The sequence below is a fragment of the Rhinatrema bivittatum genome, chromosome 3 (assembly GCF_901001135.1).
Source record: "Rhinatrema bivittatum chromosome 3, aRhiBiv1.1, whole genome shotgun sequence".
Lineage (NCBI taxonomy): Eukaryota > Metazoa > Chordata > Amphibia > Gymnophiona > Rhinatrematidae > Rhinatrema > Rhinatrema bivittatum.
This window is the reverse complement of record NC_042617.1, coordinates 194880040-194904283: the sequence shown is the minus strand read 5'-3', so window position 1 is coordinate 194904283 and position 24244 is coordinate 194880040. Positions and strand designations below refer to the sequence as shown.

The window sequence follows — 24244 nt, the reverse complement described above, 5'->3', positions numbered from 1 at the left end:
GCTGTACTTAGCTCTATAGCTGTATCGGCTGACTCAAATGAGTAAACTCCACTAGTACCGATTCACCATCTCAACATGGCCGTGTTTCGGCATCAAGCAATGCCTTCCTCAGGAGTTTATTACGATCTTATCAGCATGTTAAATGGACGCTTAGCTCCAAATGGCACTGCTTGATGCCGAAACACGGTCATGTTGAGATGGTGAATCGGTACTAGTGGAGTTTACTCATTTGAGTCAGCCGATACAGCTATAGAGCTAAGTACAGCGTTTAAATAATTGTTGGATAAAATGTGATCATCCTGTCCATTTAAGTGCTGCTCAGGAAATTGGTATAGGCTGGTTTATATTTATATGGAATGATAGATTTTCTATTTTTGACATAGAATGCCACAAAAGGATAGTTAGTAATATAGTTTATAATATAGTTTTAATAAGTAGGTTTTTTTTGGAATAAAGGTTTTTTTAATTGGTCAAAGGAATTTTGGTATATGATTTGAACGTAAGGTGTTTTATATGCTGATACTGTTTGAAGGTAGACAATAATGATGCAGTACCTCTATCTAAATCATACAATATTACCCAACTAGAGGACATAGATTATATAACTATGTACAAAAAAGATTTTTTATTGATTGTGTTCATACAAAATTTTCAACCTCTCCTAATACCTAGGAACACCTATCTAAGCGGTATTTATCTTTACATATAAAACTCCATATCCATACATTACATATCCATACTGTTTGAAGCCCATTGCGGGCAAGAGACAGTGGATTAAAACATTTACATCTAATACTTTGATACCATTTTCCTTTATTAGTAATGAAATAAAATACAAACAATAGTACAGACTTTTTAATATATATTTTTTGACTTTTTAATATATATATTTTTTTTACTTTTTTCCCTGCATTATAATTTTTTTTTTTATTATTATTTTATGGGAGGTGTTGCTCTTTTGTTGCAGGTTTGGCTTGGCAAACCTTCCATACCATTGCAACACTAACTCCAAGAACTCAAACAGCAATACCCCCTTCCTATGAAAAGGCAGCAGTGCAGCACCAATGCATGTCCTATTGAGAATGAGAAAGCGTAACAAAGAAGATTGATACAAACACCTCACCTCAGTCACAGATACAGATCCAGCCTTTACCAAATACAGAATAAAAGACCACAAATTACAAATGAGGAGGCAAAAACTGGAATGGAAACCTCAAAAAGCCACTCTGCATGCAGTGCAAAACTGGAGAGCTAGAAACAGAAATACATATCCTCCTACACTAAGCAAAGTACAAAGATAGAAATGCACATTCCCAAAACTGACATATTACGGCTCTTGTACCCTGTCACTCCCCTTCCATGCTTCCATCATCCTTCCCTTTTCCCAATTATTCCCTTTCAATCATCAGCTCACACTCATATCCCTGCCCAGCATTCCTGACCCCCCACATCCTCTTCTCTGTGCTCTCCCTCTCCCCTGCTTGACTCTCCCTAGCCCCTTCATCCCATCTCCCTCCCTGCCCAGCTACCCCGATTCCCACCCTTTCCTGCTCAGCAGCCACACTCCATCTCAGTTCCACCTTCATCTTCCCAGCATCCCCATCCTCCATTCCCCCACCCTGCACAGGGTGAAGAGATCATCAGCAGCATCACTCCCAGACTCAGCAGGGGAAGATAGATTCTGCTTCTCACCAGGCCCAGAAGAGCAGGAGCTGGCAATGTCTCACTCTGATCTGGGTAAAGGAGGTAACAGCCTCCCACTGGGCCAGAAAGAGAAGGAAGTGAGAGTAGCCTCCTATTAGGCCCAATGTAAGAGAGGTCAACCAACTCCCATCCGGGCTGATAAGGAGGCAGACATCTGCTGGCCCTGCGACTCACCTCCCAGAGCCTCGCAACCCACCAGTTGGAAAACCACTGCCTTAGACCACTCTCATCCTCATCCCATAACATCTCGTTCCAGAGTCTCCTTTCTATTGAACGGGACTCACCTCCTGTGCATCAATACCTCAGACGTATTTAAATGCCTCTATCATATCTCCACTGTATCATCTATCCTCTAGTAGGGTATACACTAGAACTTTAAGTCTGAGCCCATATGTACACTGCTAGTAATGCCCTTCTCCTCAGAGAAGTCTGAGCCCATAGTACACTGCTAGTAATGCCCTTCTCCTCAGAGCGAACGCCATTTACCACTCGGCAACCACTTCGCCAGTTTCTAACCCAGTCGGTCACTCTAGTCATACCAAGGACGCTCAATTTATTTATAAGCTTTCAAAGCAGAATTGTGTCAAAGGCCTTGCTGAAATCCAAGTACATAATGTCCAGCACTCTCCCCTGATCTAACTCTCTGCTTACCCAGTCAAAGAAATTGATCAGATTCATTTGACCTCTGATAAAACCATGCTGCCTCAGATCTTATAATCTGTTCGATTCCAGAACCTGCACTATCCTCAGGTTTTAGCAGCGATCCTGGACTGGCACCATTTTGTATAGACAAAATATAAAGTGCACCAGCTTCGGCCTCCAGTGCCATTTGTAAGCTTATCACTGGCAAGCTAAGAGCGATTGGGGATTGCTCCTGCTGCATGAAGAAAGAAAATAATACTAAGAGGGTTAGAGAGGCTGGAGGGAACGGAGGGGAGGCCAGGCTGGGGGTTTGGGAGTTTTGCCTCCCAACAGGGCCCAATATTTTTGCTTTGGTTTTCCTTTTGGGGTTTTTTCTAATTTTTAAAATGCCTTTTGTTTCAGTTTTTCATTTTAAACAAACAAACTAAATGAAAAAAATGCTGGTGCCCACCCCTAGAAAATATACCCATAGATTTTGTTCTAATGCAGTTTAAACGTTGCCGCTTTAATTACAAAATTACAATTTTGAACAGGAAAACAGCAGGGCTGATTAATTTGAATGGCAGAAAATAAAAAGACATGCATGGTCTTGAAATCAGATTCATGTGTATAACATTTATGTACAGCCCGCATTGTACACTATACTTTGTTCTAAGTGGGGTACAATCTTCAACATAAAATACAATACATTTAAATAAAAAAAAAAGTGACATCATAACAAATAAAAATCAATAACATTTCTGCAACAGAACTTAAGAAAAAGTAAACTTGCAAGTGGGTGCTGTGCAATTCAGAAGGCCCCCGCTAGGTGGTGCTATGGGAAATGTGCATAAAAATAAAGAGGAGGCTACCCGGAGAAGCTTGCAGAGTGAAGTTGTATTGTGTTAACAGTAAAAGTTCCTGTTTCATTAAATCGCCTCCAGCCTCTTCTGTGAGTATATGGTTGATGTCCATGAAACCTAGTTCCTGCTCTAGGGACCTCAATTTTCTGAGGCCAGTCCTACTAGTATTTCCCTATCCCATCCCTTCCTTCCCTGGTGACTTTCCAAGGCCCTGCTAAGCCTATCAGGGAGACAAGCTGTCATGGGGTATCTCTACAACCAGGCTCATGCTGAAAGGGCGGAGAAAGAGGGAGAAGGTAGACGGGTGCGGGAGACACATACTTAAAAAGGAACGTTTTTATTGACACGGTATTTTATCCTACTAGAAATGTGATGCTCTACACCATTTCCACTTGGCTGACTTTCTTCAGCCAGCTAGTCTGAAGCGATCCTTTCATGCCCCAGCGCTAGCAACCTCTCTTATAGGTAATTGCATTGGCAGTTAAACAAAACCCGCTGAGAGAGCCTTCTTGTTCATTCAGATTCCTATTTCACTCCCGAGGAAGACATGCAGCTTCCAAGTCTTTTGAAAGCTCCTCCTGTCCACCATTCTGAATCTAATTAAACTGGGGGCGCAGTTATATGCTGACTTTCAGCAGGTGCAGATAGGGACTGAGAGGAGAAATGCAAAGCGTGAACACGGCATAGACACTGGAAGGGTGAACACTAGGGAAGGAGGAGCTTTTCTTTCCAATTTCTTCTTTTTAACAAGAAGCATGGCTGTAATTAAATATAGTGAGGCTAATGTTATAAGCGCTCACGTTGGGCTCAGTTCCTTATGTAGAAATACCCCGAAAGACTTGAGCCCTGATTTTCAAAGGGGACGTAGGCATGCAAGTCCACTTTGAAGATTAGCAGGTGTACACGGAAACCAGCGCAGCATCTGCACGCAAGCCTGCTAGGGATGATAGATCTGCTAGCACTGGATAAATTAACCTTAATACTACCGTATTTGAACTATAATCATTTCACAGTTCAGTGAATCGGTTATTTATACTTTCGGATAATAGAAGGACATAGGGGCATTCCATGAAGTTAGCAAGTAGCACATTTAAGACTAATCGGAGAAAATTCTTTTTCACTCAATGCACAATAAAGCTCTGGAATTTGTTGCCAGAGGATGTGGTTAGTGTAGCTATGTTTAAAAAAGGTTTGGATAAGTTCTTGGAGAAGTCCATTAACTGCTATTAATCAAGTTTACTTAGGAAATAGCCACTGCTATTAATTGCATCAGTAGCATGGGATCTTCTTGGTGTTTGGGTAATTGCCAGGTTCTTGTGACCTGGTTTGGCCTCTGTTGGATACAGGATGCTGGGCTTGATGGACCCTTGGTCTGACCCAGCATGGCAATTTCTTTTGTTCTTATGATCAGCTGTACAGGTGCCCACATATACAATTCCATGCACACTATCCAAAATCAAAAGCAAATACGTTTCCTGCTCCAACTCCACGCCCTGGAACGCTTCTTTCTAGTGCACACAAAAGTACATGTGGAATCCCATCTGTGTGTACTTTTATGCACACAACCCCCACCCTTCCACCCCCCCCCCCCCCAGGCAATTTTCAAAAGCCGATTCGTACGGATAAAACTGAGTTTTATATACATAAATTCTTTTGAAAATCAGGCCCAGTAGATGAAATATGCTCATGAAAACACAGCAACTTTTCTTTTCTAATTTCTATTCAGCTTTTCAAAGTGGATTACTTTCAGGTACTGTGGGTATTTCTCTGTCCTCAAGAAGGCTCACGATCTTCCAAATTTGTACCTGAGACAACAGAGAGTAAAGCGACTTGCCCAAGGTCCCAAGGAGCAGCAGTGGGATTTAAACCCTGGTTTCTTCAGTTTAAAGCAAGCTGCTCTATCCTCTAGGCTACTCCTCCACCAAGTGGAACCCCATCACACCAAAAACAAGAGACCCTTTAATTAGACCAAAGGCAAAAGCAATCCAGCTAAGACACGGGAAAGTCAATATTCTGAGCAAGCCAGAAAGCTTGCTTGCTGTTCTATTTGTTTTATAAGCAAATCTGATTGAACCACAAATTTAAGGGGTTTCAACTATGGTGCAATCAAAACTGGGCTGAAAGACAGACGAAGGATTGATTTCTAAACTGTGAGCCCCTGCAGACTTGCAAGTAGTTCGTTAACTAAAGCACGGCTATAGCCACTCAACCAGGAAACTCCATACTGCAATGTCAAGGAGCATTTATTCCAAGCGTGCATCATCCTCATGCCATTAAACTTGACCAAAAAAAATCAAACATATTCTGAGTTGGTTTTGAAAAGTCCTTTTATTCTGTGGTGGATTCTGAGAGCAAACCTGCAGTAAAAAGAGTGTTCAGGGATGGAATGTGCTTGACATTACCTTAAGGGTGAATGGACCTGTTCAGACACACACTCGAGTGAAAAATGCTCTACAAGCAAGGGCCAGAGCTCCACCCTTGTCTGCGGCTCGCTGGTGCAAAGCAAACCTGGAGAATTGACACAGCACTTGAATTTCACTGAGGCAGCCAAGAAGCTGCAGTCCTCTGCGCCTTTCATCTGCAAGTACAAAGCAGCACCTGATCAACACCAAAGCTAACTATCCACCGCTGCCATGTCAACCTTTGCCTGCTTGCAACTGCTATCGCTCCAGGGCACTTCATTTTAAGGTGCCAGGAAACTTTACTCCATGTTTTGAAAGTAAATATCTGCAGTAAGCAGAGCAGACCGGATATTCAGGAGGCTTGGCATTCCCAGATTATGCCTAGGTAGTGCAGTTTTGTCAACAGCCTGTTAAACCACAAGCATTTAAAATTATGGGTCCTGAAGGACCACATCTTATGTTAGGGATTGCAATGGATACAACACCCAGGACTGTGCATATCATTAATGTCGCTGAAGGAGCATGTTTGGAATGGAATTTTCATTCCTTTGTGCAGATATACTTAGTAACAGAAAGTTTTTGCAAAAGAGTTCATCCAGTCTGCCCAGAAGCAGCCCATCCACCCCAGGCAGATGCACATGCAAATTCCCATATAGAACCCAACATCCTTCCCTTATGTGGCTCACCCAGCCTCTCTCAATGCTACTACCAACTGGATGGTTTACTGAGCTCCTCAGATAGGCCCTGCTAGCATCAGCAATGGGCCTGGTCGCACGCCAAAATGATAACTAAACTTGATTTTTTTAGACAAAGTAAAAAGTTCTAACATTGAATTCCATACGTGAATCTGCAGAAAGATCATTACTGAGAGCAGTCGGAGGGGGGAGGAGGATGCATGCTGCCCAGACCACCCTCCTGTGAAAGAATGCTTTGGCCTGGGACATCTCACGTGCACGTGGAGTGGTCCACCGGACCCGGCACAGAAGGGCTAGGTGCAGAGGGGGTACACAACCCACTGTTCCTAACACAACTGATCCTTGGTGGTGGTGGGGAAGAAGGAGAGCACGTCACAGAGCTCAGGATCAATGCCAGCTCTGATCACATCTCATTGCCTCTCTGCTGGAGCAGGGGCTTTGAAAGCAGTAGGATAGGTGCTCCTCTTCATCCCTCCAACGCAGGGAGCCAGGAGCTGAGGAATCCTAGCTTCAAAAAAAAGATGTGGAGAAGGGAAGCATTCCATGCCTAGGATGACGGATGGCTGGTGTACTGGATAGACTGACATCCTGGGGCAGGATAAACAGTGAGAAGGTGCCAGGTTCATCCTAGTCCTGTAATTATGGAACATAGCACTAATTGTTCATAAGAACATAAAACTTGCCATACTGGGTCAGACTAAAGGTCCATCAAGCCCAGTATCCTGTTTCCAATAGTGGCCAATCCAGGACACAATTACCTGGCAGCATCCCAAGGGGGTAGATAGATTCCAAGCTGCTTATCCCAAGAATAAGCAGTAGATTTCTGCAACTCTACCTTAATAATAGTTAATGGACTTTTCTTCCTGGAACTTGTCCAAACCTTTTTTAATCGCAGCTACATTAACAGCTTTCACCACACCCTCTGGCAATGAATTCCAGAGCTTAATTGTGCATTAGGGAAAAAATATTTTCTCATTACTTTTAAATGTATTATCTAGTAACTTCATTGTGTGGCCTCTAGTCTTTGTACTTTTTGAAAGAGTAAACTGATTAACATTTGCTCGTTCCATTCCACTCATTTTAAAGACCTCCATCATATCTCCCCTCAGTTGTCTCTTCTCCAAGCTGAAGAGTCCTAACCTCTTTAGCCTTTCTTCATAGGGGAATTGTTCCATCCTCTTTATCATTTTGGTCATCCCTCTGTACCTTTTCTAATTCTGGTCACCACATCTTTTTTAAGATGTGGTGACCAGAACTGTCAAATACCATTCCCTCTCCAAGTTCCAAGTACCTAGCACTATCTCTCCCCACCCCATCTCCTAAGCAAAGGAGGCAGGAGAGATTTGAAAACTTGAGCATAGCCATCAATAACTAGAAGCAAATTGGTGGGGTTGCGATTTGCATACTTATTCAGATACAATACCTCACAGAAAGTAGAAGACAGGCAACAATATCTGGAAAAGCTAAGTGGAGCTGGGAAAGTAATCAGGAATGCAAAAATTCAAACCAAAGAAAAATGAGCAAATACAGTAAAATGGAAGTGCAAGACTTTTTTTTTAGCTATGTTATTGATAGAAGGAAGTGCAAAAGTGACATTGAGAGACTCAGAGGTGAAGGGAAGAAATATAGAGAGGCTGATGAGGAAAAATCAAAATTGCTTAACAAATATTTCTGTTCGGTGTTCACTGTGGAAGGTCCTGGAACAGGATCACATAAAATGAACACAAAAAAAGATTAGAGGTGAGGTAAAACTCAATTAATTTTCAGAAGAGTGTGTTTGTAAGGAGCTAATTAAACTTAAAATAGATAAGGTGATGAGGCTGGATGTGATATATCCAAGGATATTGAGGGAACGTAGACAAGTCCTGGCAGCTCCACTGGCTGACTTTTTCAATGCTTCTTTAGAGTCAGAGGTAATTTCAGAGAATTGGAGGGGGCAGAAGTGGTTCATATTCATAAAAGTGGAAGTAAGGAGGCTAGGAACTATAGGCCAGTTAGTCTGTGGTGAGAAATTAATGGAATCACTGCTAAAACAGAGGATAATGCAGTTTCTGGTATCCAATGAACTGCATGACCTGAGACAGCATGGTTTTACTAGAGTAAATCTGTCAGACGAATCCATTCAATTTCTTTGACTGGGTGAACAGTTGGATCATGGGAGATAGCTAGATTCTTGGATTTCAATAAGGCCTTTGACACTGTTCCACACAGAAGACTTATAAATAAAGTGAGTGTCCTTGGTATGGAACCTATAAGTGACTGGGTTAGAAACTGGCTGCGTGGGAGGTGACAAAGGCTAGTGGTAAATGGAGTTTACTTTGAGGAGATGGGAATTTCTAGTGCTGTGCCTCAGGAATCAGTCCAGGGACCGGTTCTTTTCAACGTTTTCATGAGCAACAGAGGAAGGATTGTCGGGAAAGGTTTGCTTTTTTGCCAATGATACCAAAATCTGCAATAGAGTAGACGGCCATGAAGGTGTGGAAAACATTAGGAGGGATCTAGTGAAGCTTGAGAAATGGTCTAGAGACCGGTAGCTTATATTTTAATGCTAAAAAATACAGAGTAATTAATTTAGGCAGCAAAAATCCAAGAGAGAGGTACAGCATTGGAAGCAAACATCTTCTAAGCACCACAGAAGAGCAGGATCTGGGGATAACAGTATCTTATGATCTTAAGGTGGCCAAATAGGTGCATAAAGCAACGGCAAAATCCAGAATGATGCTTAGCTGCATAGGGAGAGTAATGGTCAACAGAAAAAGGAAGATTACATTGCCCTTGTATAAGTCCCTGGTGAGACCTCATTTGGAATACTATGTACAATTCTGGAGACTGCATCTTCATAAGGATATAAACTGGTTGGAATCAGTCCAAGGGCTGCTACTAAAATGATCAGTGGTCTTCATTCTAAAGCATAAAATAATTGGGTGGATGAGCAGACTAGATGGACCATACAGACTTTTTCTGCCATCAATAAATAAATAAATAAATCTTGTTTATATGGGGATAGACTTAAAGACCTAAACATGTACACCCTAGAAGAAAGCCAAAATAGCAAAGATAACAGAGAGTGAAAGAGGTAGATTCAGGAGTAATATTAGGAAATATATATTTTTTTAGACAGAGAGTAGTGGATGCATGGAAAAGCCTCCCAGTGAGGTGGTGGAGCAAAAACAGTATCTGAATTCAAGTAAGCATGGGATAAATGTAGAGGACTGCCGAGGGAGTGATAGAAATTATAAGGGCGAGATAAGTGGGATGGGTCTTTTTCATGCCGTCATGTTTCCATGCACACAGGAAACTCCAGCTAAAGAATTATCTTGATCAAATATGTTTCTTGTTCAAAATGTTTGTCTTTATGGATTATCAGCTTTACAGACAAACTCCGAAGGTTTTGTAAGTTTGTGGAGCACCTATATTTTTTGATCCAGCAGTTTCCTTTGCACTTTCAGCTCAGTTGGAACCAGGGCTGGGATATGGATGCCATGATCCTTTATTCACAACTACCTGGGGATTTTTCCCTTGTTTTATGCTCTCACTCAACAGACCTAGTCTGGTCATTGCAATGATGGTCCTGGGATGTGGGCCATGCACCAGGGATCCTACTGTAACCTTGCAATAATGGGTCCTGAATCCCGCCAGCTAGTGGCTGGTCGCTCCTTGCATGTAATTAACCTGCACACAGGGTAAGCAGTTTTCAGAAAGCCCCTTTTATCCAGCTAAATAGCCTCTTACATGGGTACACAGCATTTCAAAATTTCCCAGGTAACAGGGCTGTCACGCACGGGGGTTCCACAGCGCCTGCACTTTTAGCTGCATCAGAAGGCAGTGTGTTTAGGTGGGGAGAGGATAACAATGCACATAATTGGCATTTTTATATCCACGCATCTTATTTTCCATGTAAAAAAGTACCCACAGGGAAAACCAGCTACAACTCTCTTCAGGTGCTCTGTACCCACAGCTATTCTGAAAGTGAAAGCGTGCATGAGGTTTCATGTTGAAAATTGGTGGAAAGACATCAGCGAGGTATGCAGCACTGCGAGCAGTTAGAAAACAGCCCCCCTTAACGGGACCTACTGGACCCACTTAAATCTGCGGGATGATTTCAGCACTGAGACATGAGTGAATTAAATCAATCTCTGGTCAGCCCAAGACTCTGCACTCACTTCCTGCTTGAATTATGCCAGGCTGAGGGGGCACTAGTGAAACCATCAAGAACATGCATTAAGACATATGCTGGACAGGGACAGGTTTCTTAAAAAGTAATGCAAAGGCACGGAACCCAATTGGAGATCACAAGGACCCTCTTGTTTGTCCACTTTCCCCTATGTACTGTAATGCCAGACCCTACATCATCTCTGACTTTTCCCTTGTTTCTCCACAACTCAAGACCCTGTGTTCTTCTCCCATACATTTTTGAATTCATTATCATTCCTGCTACTACCACAGATACCTAGAAAGTTGTTCCATGCATTCACCATTCTCTCCGTGAAAAAATGTTCTTGTACGTTATTCCTCACTCGACCTCCCTGAAGCCTTATAATCATAGCCTCTCCTAGATTTAATACCTAAGTGTAACCCCTGTACTCTGTGTCTACTCTGAGTCACAGGGTACACAAGAACACTAGGGTTAAGTCTCTAGTAACAATTTTCTTTCTCACCCCCAACTGGAGGGTGCTCCATAAGTGGGGAAACGATAAATCTCCAAGGTCTTAGGCGGTATATGTCTGTCTCTTTAGTGTCAGTAAACAAAATTGGTGTTTGAAAACAACTTTTCTGAAGAAATAGTTCAAATCTGAAATATGGCATTTGGTACAAGTCTCTCTCACATACAGGTTAATTTTAAGACCTGCACGCATGTGCACATTTACCGCTCGCACACATGGACACGGCAATTTTATAACATATGCACATATATTTGCGCCTGTTATAAAATCAGCTATATGTGTGTACATGTGTGCACAACTTTTATATTGAAGCCTACATGTGCATGCAAATGCCACCTCACTCGTGTAAGTGAGCGGAGTTTAGTAAATACGCATGCCAATGCAATTACCTATTTCCCCAGTTCATTACCAGTTTGCCCCAGTAAAAGACAGGACTTCCTAAACCCCCTAGCTAACTTGCCTCCCTTTTACTCTATTAGGCCTGACCATTTAAACCCCGCTGATCAGCCTAATTTTTATTTTATTATTTACACGCCGTCCATAGCAGAAGTAAAGTTACTCATTAGGGGACCCCAGCATGTACAGACTTCATATTTCAGACTCAGCCCGCCCAGGTTAGTTCTGATGGAGAAGAAAGCTTGGAAGAGCAGGAGGAAGTCATTAAGTGAAAACCAAGCTGTGTCCACTAAAGCTGCTGGTGAGGGAGAGTTTGATTGCTCCTCTGGTGCATGTGAGAGCTTTCATTTCAATGCAAAATTAATTTAAACTACAATGGGGAAAAATATTGTGATCATAAACTCCATGCCTCATCTTGGTATTTATCCCTAATGTAAAAAAAAAATAGTTAAAAAACACTGAAAGGTGCAGTTACAAAGGTTGAGTGTAAAAAAGGCATAGACATTGTTAAAAAACACCATCTCAGAAGCACAATTCAGATGTACTCCAAGCATTAAGAAAGGTGGACAGAAGGCCAAACAATTGCCAGCATAGTTAAAGGTGAGGTGAAAAGAGGCTATTTTAGCCAAAAGATCTTCCTTCAAAAATTGGAAGAAGGATCTATCTGAAGAAAATAGGAAAAAGTATAAGCATTGGCAAAATAAATGTAGAATATTGATAAGACAGCCTAAGAGATAATTTGAAAAAGAAGTTGACTGTAGAGGCAAAAACTCATAATAAAAACTTTTTAAAATATATCCAAAACAGGAAGCCTACGAGGGAGTCAGTTGGACTGTTAGACAATCGAGGGGTTAAAGGGCACTTAGAGAAGATAAGACCATCGTGGAAAGACTAAATTAATTCTTTGCTTTGGTGGTTACAGATGAGGATGTTGGGGAGATACCTGTTTTGGAGACAGTTATTAGGTATGATGATTCTGATGACCTGAATCAAATCACGATGAACCTGGAAGATTGACAAACTGAAGAGTAGTAAATCACCTAGACCGGAATGTTTACATCCCAGGTTCTGAAAGAACTCAAAAATGAAATTTCAGAACTATTACAAATAATTAGTAACCAATCATTAAAATCATCCATTGCACCTGAAGACTGGAAGGTGGCTAATGTAATCCCGATATTTAAAAAGGGCTCCAGAGGTGATCCGGGAAACTATAGACTGGTAAGCCTGACTTCAGTGCCGGAAAAAATCATGGAAACTGTTATAAAGAAGAAAATCACAGAACATTTAGACAGACATGATTTAATGGGACATAGCCAGCATGGATTTACCCAATGGAAGTCTTGCCTCACAAATCTGCTATATTTTTTTTCAGGGATGAATAAACATGTGGATAAAGGTGAACCGGTACATGTAGTGAATTTGGATTTTCAGAAGGCATTTGACAAAGTCCCTTATGAAAGGCTTCTAAGAAAACTAAAAAGTCAGGGGATAGGAGGCGATGTCCTTTCGGGGATTGCAAACTGGTTAAAAGACAGGAAACAGAGAGTAGGACTAAATGGTCTGTTTTTACAGTGAAAAAAGGTAGTGGAGTGCCTCAGTGATCTGTACTGGGACTGATGCTTTTTAATATATTTATAATGATCTGGAAAAAGGTACGATAAGTGAGGTGATCAAATATGTAGACACTAAATTATTCAGAGTAGTTAAATCACAAGCGGATTGAGATAAATTGCAGGAGGACCTTGTAAGACTGGAAGATTGGGTGTCCAAATTAAATTTAATGTGGACAAGTGCAAGGTGTTGCATATAGGGAAAAATAACCCTTGCTGTAATTAAGCGATGTTAGGTTCTATATTAGGAGCTACCACCCAGGAAAGAGATCTAGGCGTCATAATGGAAAATACATTTAAATTGTCGGCTCAGTGTGCTGCGGCGGTCAAAAAAAGCAAACAGAATCTTAGGAATTATTAGGAAGGGAATGGCGAAGAAAACGGTGGATGTCATAATGCCTCTGTATCGCTTTCATGGTGAGACCGCACCTTGAAAACTGTGTGCAATTCCAGTCGCTGCATCTCAATAAAAGATATAGCTGCACTGGAGAAAGTAGAGAGAAGGGCGACCAAATTGATAGAGGGCATGGAAGGCTCCCCTATGAAGGAAGGCTAAAGAGGTTAGGGCTGTTCAGCTTGGAGAAGAGACGGCCAAGGAGGGATATGACAGTGTTCTATAAAAACATGAAAAGACTTGAACAAGTAAATGTGAATCGATTATTTACTCTTTCAGATAACAGAAGGACTAGGGGGCTCTCCATAAAGTTAGCAAGTAGCACATTAAAAAAAATCGGAGAAAACCCTTTTTCACTCAATGCACAATTAAGCTCTGGAATTCATTGCCAGAGGATATGGTCAAGACAGTTAGTGTAGCTGGGTTTAAAAAAGTTTGGATAAGTTCCTGAAGGAGAAGTCCTTAAACTGCTATTAATCAATAGGGAATAGCCACTGCTTGTTACCAGTATTTGCAGCTTGGAATCTATTTAATGTTTGGGTACTTGTGACTTTGGAGTTAGGATACTGGGCTTGATAGACCCTTGGTCTGACCCAATATGGCATATCTTATGTTCTTGTGGTTCACTGTCATAGATTACAACACTAAGAACCCAAGAAACAGGTCACTATATAACAATATCCTCCATTGTACTGAAAGATCACAGATATGTGGCTCATTTCTAAACCAGCATATTTGTTTTTGGAAGGTAGAAAGTAAAACAATTTCATTTATCAGCTCTGAATATAGTTTATCATATATGGTATTTGGGAGACCCCAGGTTAGTTTATTTTTTATTCTTTACCTCTGTGGAAAGTCCACGCCTTTTTAGTACCCAAGTAAACTAAAAAAAAAAAAAAAATCAATAAAGAATCGATTGCTAGGAATCACAGTTGGTAATCTGTGACCATGTACTTTTTAATAAAAAATATTAATAACCTTGAGCATACATCACAGTACCTTCAGTGGGCCAGGGGACGCACGTCCACAGAACACTTGCACTCCCTCACACGTTCTCTTCTAGATCAGCCACGCTCATTGTTGTAATAGGTTTTTAACATCCAATTTCATTTTTACCAACAGAAAAAATACATTGAAACTAATGAACATCTGGGAATATTTTGAGAGTTCTTTCTGAGTCATTCTCAGACACATACACACACACACACACACACACACACTACAGATGCACAGTGGCAGGCTAAGGAAATTTTGTTTTTTCCTTCAGACCCAGACACGGAAAACTCTGAGAGAACAAAAGGCCTGGTTTTCGAAAACTATGCTGACAAATAGCAAAGCTCTGCTTTTGACCATATATCTACAGACCAAATAATTACAGATGCAAAAATAGAACATAAAGAATGCCTTGACACAGAGACAGCTTCCAAATCAGCCAATTTCTGGAAGGAAGCTTTGGGCCAGTCTTGGTTTTAAAATGTGCATCTCATTGCATTGCGGTACTCCTCTATCCTGCTTCTCCCTTTCAACACCGTACTACAGTTGGAAAGGCACATATGGCAGAGGAGCAAAAATTCCAGGACTGGCCTAAGGCTCTATCCAGATATTTGGTTACTAAACAGCTCGGAACAGGTGGAGCACCAACACAGATCTTATTCTAGGGTCCTCGCAACAGCTTTAGGTGGTCCATGGCCTGCCACCACGGGCGGTGTGTGGGAGGAGCGCGGATCTGCAGACAGAGAGAATGTGTGGCACTGCTAGCAGCAGAGGCAAAGAGCAGCCAACACTGTACAGAGGAGAAGCAGCACTGCCCAGAGGAGCAGGCTTAAGAATCACAGCATAGAAGGGGAGCGTCCCTATCAGAGGGGAAGGAGAGCTTGGTTTCCGCAGGGTAAAAGAGGCTGCCACCAGAGGAGGGAGGTGCTGCGACAGTGTAAGAGAGAAACTGCGCTTAGAAATGTTAGGAGGAATAGTGAATCTTCATGTCATGGGAACATTTGGGACGCACAAGCTTTGTGGTCCAAATGTTAGCTGTAGCCTTTCCAAATTCTGCAAAATAGCAGCTTTCTTCCCAGGCTGGCTAAAGTTGGCCATTCCTGTTCTAGAGACAAAGCAAATGCATCTTTTCCTTTTATAAATCTGGGACTCAACTAAATATTTGCTTTCAGAAGGGGGCTTCTCCCCATTTCACTCCTGTCCCTTCAATCAAGGGAATGAAGAGACTGGAGGTCCCTTGTTACTGCATGGTCAAGCATCTCCCCCATGTAGCATAGCCTGAGAGAAGCCTCAGGAGTTTGCAGCTGCAGGTCATTTGCTCACAAAGGAGCCAATGCAATATCATGCGCTAGCTGCTGCGCACGGCTTAACACACGATTGGACACGCGTTTTGGACGCACGTCCATAACACCCGATCCAATACGGGAATTAGCATGTCCAAAATGCACGTCCAAATCACCACGTAGCTAATAGCACTCATTACATGTAAATTCATGAAGATGAGGCTATTAGCTAATCCCCGTCATCCAATACATTTTCCATGCAGACATTGGCAACGCAGCAAATTTTACGCCAGCCTGGGACTGGCATAAAGATATGCCACACTCAAGGGTGCACTGGAAAAAAAAAAAAAAGAAAAATCCTGCTGTGATTCCTCCTAATAGTATCGTACTGGAGTGGAGGCTACTACCTGATGATTACTACCTTTACTTAATAAGCCTTCGCAACTCCAACACTGCTCTCTGCTTCAGTGGCAAGGGGAAATGTGGAAAAGAGGATTTGCATTCAGATAACAACCAACAAGGACTGAACTTCACAATCTGGGTAAACAAATAAGCGTGGGGGTAGCTTGCTTATTACGGCGGTTACTACCCTAAACCAATTAAGCCTGATACATCACTATGAATGCATATACAGAGTCGCTCTCTGCTTCTATGGCAGGGGGAAATGTGGAAAACAGGATTTGCATTCAGACAACCAACAAGGACTGAACTTCACAATCTGGGTAAACAAATAAGCGTGGGGGTAGCTTGCTTATTACGGTGGATAGTACCCTAAATCAATTAAGCCTGATACATCACTTTGAATACATATACAGCACTGCTCTTTGCTTCAACGGTAGGGGGAAATATGGAAACAGGTTTTACATTCAGACAACATCCAACAAGGTATTGAATCTTTGCAGTCTGGGTAAATAAACATCGGGGTAACTTGCTTGATGCGGTGGTTACTACCCTTAACCATTAAGCCTTATGCTCACCTTTGATGCAACTCCAACATTACTCTCTGCATCAATGACAGGGGATGGCAGGAAATTTGAATCAGTTACCAACAAGGGCTCTGAACTTGGTGGTTGATGAAACAGATAAGGATGGGAAAATAAGTGTGGAAGCTTGTTGGGCAGACTGGATGGGCCGATTGGTCTTTTTCTGCCATCATTTCTATGTTTCTATGTCACGATACTAAGCAGGAGGAACCAAATAAAGCAGTATTTAGTTAAAAAAAAAAAAAAAAGTTAAAAAACATTCTGGACACCCAGTACACACACAAAATACATGATCCTGGGGGCATATTTTTCCCTAGTGCCTCCTTTTTAGCGCGACCCTTCATTTAAATATTGAATCGCACACCCAGGAGAGGGGGCTGGGCGCACGTTAGGAGAACGGGCACACAACCCTGAGCGCCCGTTTTCTGTGCTCAATTATGGCATCGGCCCCAGAGGCAGTGAATACCTTGACACCTCAACATACAACCTAACAGATCTGTCTCTTTTACAACAGGTTTGTCTTGGTAGAATTTAATTGCCATCACAAAACCTCTATACAAGTTAATTTGGAGGACCAGATTCTGGTTTATCCTAACCAAAGTTCTGTTTTACAAATGGATCACTGTAATATAACATTGCTAAAAATTCTAATCAGAAACAAATGGTATGTGAAAAAATAAAAAAATAAAACTAACTAAAATAATCCTTTAAATAATGCCTCAGCCATTTAATAAATAGATTCTCCTTGCTTAGACTCTTCTTCTGACTTTCCAAAGACTGCATGGTGTCCTACAGTGTGAAAAGCTGGGAGATTTTACCCTCTGAATATTCTTTTAAACTATCTTGGTTCTGGAAATAAAGAGATGGAGTTACAAAATGATTTCTCCTTATTTTATGACCATGGCGGGGGAAGAGGGGAACATTTTTCATAATCAGGTCCAATCTTTGTAAACACGTACACACTGCCTCTTGTAAAAGCTGCCCAAAGTGACATCTGAGCATGAATAAAAGTATCTGTATTTCATAAGCAGCAGACAAGCAAAAGTGAAAATGGTACTATTAAGTACTATTAAATGTTAATTCTTAACATTTTGCTATTTTTGATTAATGTATTAGGTTATTTCACCTTTCAAATAGAAATCATACCTTGACGACCTATAAAAAGGAGACCTGACCTATACATTTATAATCTAATAATATCACCATAAATAACTCCCATGTATATTGATGCACAGATATGCATGTTCTGTAAATAAGTTCTTAACAAGGAATGAAGGAACAAGGCTAAGGAGTAATTTAAAAAAAATACAAATATTCAAAATTAAATAGGCATTTAGTTTGCAACTCTTGCCTATCTCAGTTCAATTGAAAGAAACTTGTGTACCTGTTGCTGGTGCATGTTAACAACAAAACAATGTTGAGCTGTGGAATCCATTTCAGATATTTGCCAGGTCTGACCCCCACAAAAAGCAGATAGAAAGGACTCCACAGAGGAAGAGCAGGGTGATGAGGACATCAATAGTGAGTAGCTGAATGGTCTTTTTCAGAGTTCTAGGAGGGACTACATTTCTTTAAATACATTTTAACTGAGAAACAGCACAACTGACCACAATTCTGAAATAGAGACGAGCAGCAAAAAAACTGAAATGGAAACCCCCAAGAAGCCGGACTCTACATGCAGTGTAACACGGAGCAAACCAAAATAGAAAATGCATTTCCTCCCCGGGATTGTGCAAAACACAAATATATGAGAGATGCAGATCCTGTAAAGCTGACAGAAAAATAAGACTTCCCACTAAAAAATGAAAAGGAAAATCTCTGTACAATCCTTGGGGAAACCAGGGCCACAAATGAGGATCCAGGAAGGTTTGGTGGTGTGTTTACAATGGCTGGCATACTTATTCGGGGGAGAATGGGGCGATGTTTTTAATTTGTGAATTTTGTATATTTTCTATGGAGCCCCCTCTACTAGTGTTAGCTATGAAGCTGGGTGTCATGCTCAATGCCACAGCTTAGTCTGGGCGAAGTCTCTATAAACCTTGGAGTGGATTCTCTGAATGGGGTGAGGTGGAGATTATACTCCAGGGCCCAAGATGTTATGCAAAAAGTCTCCTGTCTCTGTGATTTCCCATTCCAAATAAACTCTCAAATTTGGTATTCCAAAAAAAAAAAAAAGTTTACAGCCTGATTTGGTTCATGGAAATCAGATGGCACCAAATACATTTTCTTCTCGTTACATCCATATTCACTCCAATAACTGGTCCAAAAATTAATCTGTGACTACAGTCCCTTGGTATTTCTTGCTGCGAGTCGAATATTAGTCTACTCAGGGTGACACTGATCTCCTGTATCTGATGGGTTTCCCCTTCCAAATACTTGTGGTCAACTGATTGACCCCAAAACTCCAAACATTTCTGTCTTGCTCTCCTGGAAAAAAAAAGCATCTGTGTGGAGTCTTTCTCCTTCCTTCTCCAGATGGAATCTATTCATTCTCCCAAATTCCCCTCATTTGTCACCATGATCCTTCAGACTGAAGGATCCAAAATCATCTCCAGAGGGAAAAAAATTCCTCCTCCTCCTTCCTTCCCCACTCCTCTCTTGACTTGAGCTAGAGGGCTGGGCAAGCAAACTTCCACTCAAAACACTCAAAAGTCAAGTCCACCACAGTCACCAGCCACTGGATGTTGGCCAGAAAACTGATCCAATTGCTTCCTATACTGAAAAGAATTGGGAGAGTGGAACTACAAAATTAGATGCTTCTCTTCCAAAATGCTACAGCAAAGGCTATTCTCCTTCTCCTTCAGTTTCCAAAAATATATGCCCCACCTAACCCAGGAGTCATCTGCTTTTCAATAGGCAGGCATCTACCACTGCAGCAGCCTCAAAAGGGGGTGCTGTGGCAAAATGGTATGCTCTTTCCATACCTACACTGATGGGTCCTAACACTAGGCCACCTCTTCAGTGAAGATCCCCATAGGGGTCTCTACATATATATTGTTTACTGTAACCTGGGTTGCACTAACTGAAATTAAATAAATGTTACAGTGGCAAAATAAGGTGATTCCTACCATCAAAACAAAAAAATGTGATCTGACTAGAGACAATATTGCCCATCACTAAAACCATTAATTATGGTTGTTACTTCTACTCGCTCATTGTGCTTCTTTTCTAAGAGAACCATCTTCAAAGTATTTGACTCATGTTAATTGTCTGAAAACAGCTCTCCCTCCTTGTGGCTAACATCTATGTATGCTCCCATAACATACCCAATTTTAGCTGTATTTAGAGTTGGTGTTCCTGGGGGGGACATATTTTCTTTATTTATTGGCAAACATTTATCAGATGCCTTCCAGAGCTAAAAGATTGTCCAACGTGACATTCAAAAAATAAGGCAAATATAATAAATATAAATCATCAAATGTAAACACAACATAAAATAACCTAAACCATACTTCCATCATCAAGAAACTGGAAAAAACCCACAATGAAATTAATTCAGTTGTTACATGCTCAGCAGCAAACTTCCCATCAACCAATCTCAACTTCCAAAGACACTACTCATATCCCTGATAACATTAACTAGACCTTTAATTGTCTTAAACCTCAATAAATTAAATTTTGCTCTTAATTTCAATTTTGGCACTGCTGTTGAAAATATTTTATTTTATAGATGCAAATTACAATAGTGATTTACTGAGGGAAGGTCTAACTGATAAGCATTAATAGACTTGAACTCTGATTACTAGTATGACACCATTTCAAATGGTTGAAAAGATGTAAAAGGACATTTCCTTCTTAAAACCCAAAACGCAAAGACCTTAAATTTTTACATCTCATTGCAATCGGAAGCCTAAGCAGTTTCAAAAGCAGAGGAGGTACAGGAACATGCCTCAAGTTACCTGTTACAATCTTTGCTGCAGTATTCTCTATATTATATGAAGCTTCTGGGTAGACTTCCCAAGATATACTGCATTACAATAATCAACACACCAGGGCATACATCATTGCTTTTATAGCTCCCAACCTCAAAAATGGTCAAAGCTGTTTTACCATCTTCAATCTCAGATATGCCTTTCATGCTACAGATGTAATCTGCTATTCTATATTCATACAGGAGTCTAATTTAATCCCCAAAGATTTCACCTCCCGGAATGAAGAAATGCTCAAAACCATTTATTACTAGTAATTATGTAAATTCATAGATCCAACCAGCAGTATTTTCAGTCTTACTAGCAGTCGGATCTAGTTTACTATCAGCCAACCATTTTGCAACCTCCTTTAAACATTCATTTAACTGGGAAATAATCCTATCGGAGTCTTTTCCCAATGCAGCCATCAACAAAACGTCATCTGCATTAATAACGATTCTAACCCCAAAAGAGCACATATACTTTCCCAGATATTTTAAGTAAATATTAAAATGCAAAAGGTGATAACGAAAATCCCTGTGGTACTCCACATAAAACCTCTCTAGATAAAGACCCAATACCATTAAAAACCATTGACTGCATCCTATTCTTCAAAAAATGAGGCAACCCACTTAATTACAGTATTTTCTTATCCCAAGTGCTGGCAATGTAATAACAGAAAAGAATGATCCAGCAGGTTAAAACGCTAGCAAGATTTACCAGCACCACAAACACTGAATCTCCTTTATCTAACGATAGTAGGATGTCATTCAACATGGAAACCATAACAGTCTCCATGATACATCCTTTAAGAAAACCAGCTTGACCACAATCCGAGCCCTCACAATTTACTAAAAACTCAGTAATGTTAACCGTCACCCTCGTATTTTGGTTTGGGCACAAAAATAACATGCATAGATTGTATTTTCAACTCTATATGCATTATTTTTCATGCAAAAGGCATCTACATGCAAAAGCCAGTGATTTGTACCCACAGCAAGTTTCAAAGTGGTTCATGCACATTTTTACTTTGTAAATCCAGGCAAAGTTCACGGGTAGAAAGTACCTGTGGATTTCATGCCAACACAGGCCAATTTATTAAGCTCAATAATGCATTTGACTGTGTTATCACATGCGATTTGAATTGTTACCAGAGCCCCCAGAATCCTGCGGCAGAACAGGGTAGATTCTGTGGCAACAATTGGAAAATTCTGCAATTATATGGCACATTTGAATATGCTTAAATTATTTTGTCTGATAAAGTACATTTATTTTACATAATAAAAATAAGGAGGTCGATATTCAGAATGTTTGTCCAGCTAAGACTGGCACTTAGTTGGACAAATGTCGGGATTTTAAAATCCCCCTAGTTTGACCACCCCTGACCTAGCCAGCTAAGGTTTAGTCTGGCTGAAAACTTATCTGACTGGGTCGGGAGCGGTCCGGGGGCTTTCTACGGTGGAGTGCCAATATCCTGTTACCTTAGGGGGGTCACTTTAGCACAACCAAAGAGCAGCTAACTTTAATCCAGCTAACTTTAAGATAGCTCAGTAGAGTCAGTGGCACCTGTGCCACTGAATATCATAAGAACATAAGAGCATGCCATACTGGGTCAGACCAAGGTTCCATCAAGCCCAGCATCCTGTTTCCAACAGTGGCCAATCCAGGCCATAAGAACCTGGCAAGTACCCAAAAACTAAGTCTATTCCATGTTATCGTTGCTAGTAATAGCAGTGGCTATTTTCTAAGTCAACTTAATTAATAGCAGGTAATGGACTTCTCCTCCAAGAACTTATCCAATCCTTTTTTAAACACAGCTATACTAACTGCACTAACATCATCCTCTGGCAACAAATTCCAGAGTTTAATTGTGCGTTGAGTAAAAAAGAACTTTCTCCGATTAGTTTTAAATGTGCCCCATGCTAACTTCATGGAGTGCCCCCTAGTCTTTCTATTATCCGAAAAAGTAAATAACTGATTCACATCTATTTCGGCTAAGTTAGTCAGATAAATGTATCCAGTTAACTTTCCTAGCGAGCAAGCGGCTGAAGATGGACCTCTAATTTGTTTTCCAAACTTTGCTTTATGTCTGAATCTCTGATTTTTTCCTTTTGGGAGTTTAATATTTAATGGCTGGAGGTGGAGAAGTAGAGGAGATCTAAGGGAAGGGAAGAGAAAGGGAGGTAGAATAAAAAATGAGAAGAAGGAAGGCAGATCGGGGATAGGGAGGTGGGAAGAATGGGAGGATAGGGGTGGAGAAGGAGGAGAAGGAGGAGAGATTGGGATTGGGTGGAGGAGGAGGAAAATTAGGGATAGGGAGGAGGGAGAGAACAGGAGGGGAACGAGATTCTGAGATTTCTTTTGAAGGGAGGAGGAACCTGAAAGAAGAGAGCGCTGCTCCCCCTCATATCCCAATCCCCATTGTTCTTTCTCCCCATCCCTAGTCCCTATCCTCTCTCTATCATCCTTCCCAAACCATATTGTATCTTTTCATCCCTCCACCCCCAGTTCTTTTATTGTCCCCATCCCACCTGCCCACATATACATACCCATCCACCCTGCCCCAGCAAATCTTTCACATAAACCCCGATTCCTAAGCCCCCCTTTCACACACACCTCATCTCCCCAGTCCTCATCATTCAACTCCCATCTCTTCTAGTAACAAATTCCCTTCTGCCACTCCATGATTCACTCCCATCTCCCAAGCCCTTGCCCATAATCCTCCCAGCCTACATCACAAGGCCCTTCCAGTTTCATACAATTCCCCTTACCTTTTCCTTACCCCTTCCACCCTCTCCTGTGTTTCACCCCATCACACCTATCTCTTCTTTTCCTTACCCCCTCCACCCTCTCCTGTGTTCCTTATCCCCTCCACCCTCCACCCTCTCCACCCTCTCCCCCATCACACCTATCTCATTCATTTATTCCCCCCTCCAGTCTCTCGATCATTACTCCCTCCTCCTACCTCCCCAAACCTACTGTCACTGATGACATGGCATGAAGGTGAAGAGCAGCAGCACATCAAGCTATGTCCAGTTCCCCCTCTGCCACCCAGACTGACTGCTGCTTTGAACCACAGGGCTGTAGAGGGTCTTGCGTGGTTCAAAGCTGCATGTTGAGCCTGGGCAACAAAGGAGGAGAAGTCGGATACAACTCAATGTGCAGCCACTCTCCTCCTTGCCATTTGGGGTGGGGGGGACCAGAAAGGGGTTTGACAGCAGCCAGGATTGAAAGCACTGTCAAGAGAGAGCTGCCCTCCTCCTTCTCCAAGTGGCCCGACGTGACGAAACCTGGCTCCCTGGTTTTCCGTGGTGATTCCACAGGGCCCAGCAAATTCCACCCGAAAGGGCAGATTTTGTGGCCCTTCCTGTGGCCGCAGAATTGGAGGAGCCCCAGGGGCCCTGATTACTGCAAACGTTTGTGCATTTCTTTCCTGTACACAAATCAGGTAGAGCTTGACCATGGTAATGAGCCGTTCTGCATGCAAATGCATGCAAAGTTGCTCACTGCCATGCCAAGTAGTGTGGTTCGCAAAAATAAACTTTGCGTGCTGGGCTACTCCAGGAAAGTTAGCTACACCTCAAGGCTAAGATGCTTGGCAATGCTCCCAGCTGCCATGTAAAGGGATGGAAGGACCTGCAACATGCTCCCCCAATCTCTGTCCTGCTAAAAATCCCTAGTGGCTTGTGAATGGGGAGCCATGGGTTAGTTGGTGCAGTTCTCAT

At 41.7% G+C, this 24244-nt stretch overlaps 1 protein-coding gene across 5 annotated transcripts in view; it reads right to left on the bottom strand.

Moving 5' to 3' along the window:
• The window catches only part of SASH1 (SAM and SH3 domain containing 1), a 590251-nt gene that overhangs the window by 270769 nt on the left and 295238 nt on the right, over window positions 1-24244 (bottom strand). The window lies entirely within an intron of this gene.